The sequence below is a fragment of the Atractosteus spatula genome, chromosome 9 (assembly GCF_055471065.1).
Source record: "Atractosteus spatula isolate fAtrSpa1 chromosome 9, fAtrSpa1.hap1, whole genome shotgun sequence".
NCBI classification, from domain to species: domain Eukaryota; kingdom Metazoa; phylum Chordata; class Actinopteri; order Semionotiformes; family Lepisosteidae; genus Atractosteus; species Atractosteus spatula.
The window spans coordinates 20,928,575-20,933,329 of record NC_142714.1 but is presented as its reverse complement, the minus strand read 5'-3'; positions in this window follow the sequence as shown (position 1 = coordinate 20,933,329).

Below are 4,755 nucleotides of genomic sequence, written 5' to 3'. Positions count from 1 at the left end.
GTCTCTTGAAAATCCTTTTTTCAAACCTGTATACAGACACAGAATCATCTATATTCCTTAGTAGTTTCCAAATTGTGTTTCTGACATTAAAAGACTGTTGAGAGAAGAATGTGTGAATTTTCATTGCATGTTTCTAATTTTCGTATATGTAGTCACATAAGGCTTGATACGGTAGAACTGAATTCCTACATAGGAATTAAAAATTTCTGAAAGGAGGCTATACCTATTTATCAGCTATGTAGGAAACATTTTTTTCAGCATATCTATGCTCATCATTTGGCCTTTTTTGAAGATATGTACATGTTCATTCATTTACAGCTAGGTATTTTATTGTAGTAATGAGGGTGAAGCACCTTACTCAAGAATACAACAGTAGTGTCTCACCTGGGATTTGAACCTACAAACTTGAAGCTACAAGTCCAGAACTCTTATCATCTGCTGCCTATTTTTAGACAATTCAATAACATAATCAAGCAGGCACACTACAAGATCCATGCAAGACTAGATCCCACAATCTCCCCCAAAAATACTTTAGAATTGAACCAAGGTTGGGATGGGGCAAATCACATGTAAAAGATCCTAGCTCATATTAAATGAGAAACAGAAATGGAAAAGGGAAGCTTTTCTCCAAAACATCTGTAAACTCCAGAAAATTATTTACAGATCCGGCAAAGGCCGATCCTTTCAGCAGCATCATTCAACATGTGTTCAGCCTTAACAACCATGTGTGTATGATGCTGTATGCACACTTCTCTTGGAACACCATTTTTGTAAACAGTAACATACAAGGAACAAAAAAGATAACGGATGTGGTTTGCCATCTCTGTTTTCATCAAGATTGTGTGAGATTAGTGAGTGGAAAGTAGACTGTTGTTCAAGAAATAGGTCATGAAACACATGTTCTGTGGGTTGAAGATGAAAAAAGGTTGGTGAACTACTTTCAAGACAGATTAAGATGAACCAAAATAAGAAAGATGTGTGAAGTTCCACTGCAAACCTCCAAACACCGAGATAACAAAACAAACCCTTCACTCAGTTCAGTTCAAATGCTGTTAAGCCAGTTGGTTTAAATTTAAGATGTTCTCAAGCCCATCCCCCCAATTACAACAAGAAACCTTAAAGGAAATTCATCCCTAGAATGGACTCTTTGCTAATTAAAATAACCTTGAAAGATGTATGCTTCAATCTAAAGAAAATCTAAAAGGAAGATACCTGAGAGGGTAAAGTCTTAAAAAGAACCCAAAAGGAAAAACAAAACAAAGACCAGGTAGTTAGAAACCCAGATGTATGAGATAGAAGCTTCCAATTTGCTGACAATTCTGTTATTGGAATCACCAGAAACATGGTTATCATGGTTAAGAGATATATGTATACTGTACAGAATGTGTAGGAAAGTGGAAGTTTGAGATTAGAATTTAAACTTCCTAAACTTCCATTTAAATGAAAAACACTGCTAACTGTTTTCATCCTTCACCCATAGGAGCACCTATAAAAGTAAATTATTGTATTATTCTCATTTTATTCAAATGAAAACAAACAAGCAACCAGAGATGAAAGAACTATTAGGGAACTGTGACCATAATGTTGTATGCTTTTCAAGGATACTTTGAAACTGTAAAATCCAAATGTGAAGCTGACAATGGGACTTACAGTATGGCAATGAGACAGAGCCTAAGAGAAGACAGACTAAAAATATTAGGATAAAGAATGCATTTTAAAATAAGTCAAATGTGTCCAATACAGTAATAGCATAGTGGTGAACTTCTAGATAATAAAAGTAAAATTACTAATGTACTAAATGTTTATTTCACACAGGTGTTCACTAAGGAAGAAATCAACCACATTTTTTCTCACTGCCATTATGAGATTTGTTATTAGAGAGGCAGCATTTTAACAGTTTTTGAAACAACCAGCAATATTTGGAGATCAAACAGAAATCTGCAATTTGTTTTTGCAGTTTTGATCATTCTTATATTTGCAGAATTTATGTTACCATGTGATCAGCTAAAAAATTGTATTTTCTTTCAGTGGAAAATAAGTACTCCCCATAATCTTATTTGTTCACAACATATGGAAGAAGAGTAAGTACGTTTTGTGTTCTTGTCAAAGCCCTTTTTTGGTAGCCCAGACATGTCCAAGTGGAGCAGTCATTTTGTTCATCATCTTAAAGCATTATGTCTCATCTGTCTCATTAAGGATTTTTTATGTAGTGTTTTTATCATTAATACTTTGCAACAAATATACACTTCATCATTTGTGGCACTGTGAAGAAAAGAAAGTAATCCACGCAAGTTTTAAACTTTTATCAGAGCAGTATTAGAAAATGAAAGAAATAACATCAGAAGCACTATGTAGTATTATGTAAGCATGTTTCCAACAAACTATTTTTTGCAGATGACTATAGTGAATGTTTTTCTTCTTTTATTTCCTTCAGCTTTGTTGTGTGGTCAAGTGGTGGTGTTTTATTTTTTCAGGTGTTCAGTTAATTATGGCAGGAGCGTTTGTCAAAAAGTGCTCTCAAAGAGCCAGCTCCAACCGCACCATTGTGCACGCGTGAATAGTTTCCTCACGACTCGGTTACACCTTAACATCCGGAGATTGTAGAACCGCCATGATGCAGCAAGGGCACCTGTGAGACCAGAGAACCGTTACTGATGAGCGCAGGTGTGCGAGCAGCAACCTCTGACCTTGAAACAGAAACAAAGGGCTTCGCAGGGTCTATTTCTGTCTTTTGTCTTCTGAATGACGCAACACAGAACTATCTTACAGCAAAAGAAAGTTGGATGTGGCTGGGTTTCGTTTTCTGTCACTAAAAAAAAATAAAAATGTGCCGTATATTCCTACTCTTTCTCTTTTAACATACATTTCATGTACTGTTCATAAACAGTGAATATAGTTTATTATCTTCACAGCTATAACTTAGTCTTCAACCCCTAGAAATCGCCCAGACTGTTCACCAGCAGCGATTCAATGACAAGGAAAATATGAGCATTACTTATACACCAAAGACAGAAAAAAGCGATCACTTATACGGCATCACTCTTTTCACACAAAAAAGGAAATATTAACAAAGAAGGTAAACGTATTAAAAATATTGTATTGGAAACTACAATAAATACACAACAACAAACATTAGCGGAAAACGTAATGTGTTAATTAAGTAGAAATCTTTACAAACACGAGTTCATCTCTGATTCATACAGATGATCAAATTAAAAAACAAAATAGAAATAAATATGTATAAGTATATTCAGCAGCTGTAAACAAATCACATTACATTATTCTGTGTATTTTACAAACATGCACAAATAATTATGTTAAAGTTACATAATTATACTTATGAGAGTACTGTACAGTATTTTCAGTTACCGGTTTGCCTAATTTTGCAATATGCTTAGATGATACAAGGGGGCGACATGACGTAACTTTTCTATTTTTTTGGTACTGACGATAAATCATTCTCGGATATTTTGCCATATGTTTATTTAAAGTTAATAAGCACACCCTTAGAGCAAAGTGAAAAACAGGAGGATATGTTGGACATTAGGCAGGAACCCACATAGAACTACATTTCAGCCACCTTGTATTACTTCTTAAGGTAAGTAAATCTAAGGAGCTCTAAAGATCTACTGGTCAATAAGTACTGTATAATGACCTCTTTAGAGAGTTGGGCCCAAAGTACAGGGATATAATTCCAATATCAAAAGGAAATGTAAATATTATGTCAGCAAATTCCTCTGCTCTTGTTGGTCATTGATTCTTTCTTATTCATAAACGCACAATGATACAAATATAACATCATTAATGAAAAAGATTAATGATGAGCCCAGGTATGATGAGCCTAACTGGAATGAAATCCAATAGAAGCAGGTGAATCTGTAGAAAACTTTGTTCCACATCTCATGATATGGTATGATTAAACTTAGACAAAAATGCATACTGTATGTGTTGCTTTGTTAGGATGCTAGGACACATGAATTACCCTCCAAATGTTCAGGGAAACACACAATATGATATCTGCTACAAAATCTAGAATTACTGTTTTTGTTCAAGAACTCAAACTTGATGGTTTTAGTGGATTTTCAATGAACACTACTTTCAAACATCAGATGTGCTCATCTTGTAAATTATGATAATGTTTAGTTAATTGTGACAATACTTTTTTTATTTTCCCAAGATGTATTTGAAGAGTGTAAAATATTTTGCCCGCACAGACAAGTTGTAGGTGGAGACTCTAATCAAATACTGTACATAAGCCTCCAATGCAGACTAGATCATTCAGGTAAACAGGAAAAGCGTGTCAGTGTTGAGTATTAACACATTATCTTTAAGAGAAGGTATGCCCTGATTTGTGTAAACAAGCCGTCTCTGTGATGTCAGCAGAGGAAATGACACGTTTGTGAGTTTTTGAATGATACTGTATTGCTGTGGGGACGGGGGGGCACAGTGATACATCTTCCATAACAAACTGTACAAAAACCAAAGTAGCATCAAACTGCCTTGCAGGGTCTCTTGACAATAATACATATGTAACAGACTGGTAAAAACCAACAGAACACCAGTGTTGTAAAAGTGGAATTGCTCTCTTATTCTTTCATGTAGTGAAACAAGATGTTCACAGTTACAACGACAAAGTGAGCCACAAAAACAGTCTGTCTTCAGATGGTCCCAAAATCAATCTTTCAGATACCAGCTGCCTCATGAGCCCTGGTCTGCAGAATTTAATCTTCTCAAGCCTGTCAACAGGGAGCCACC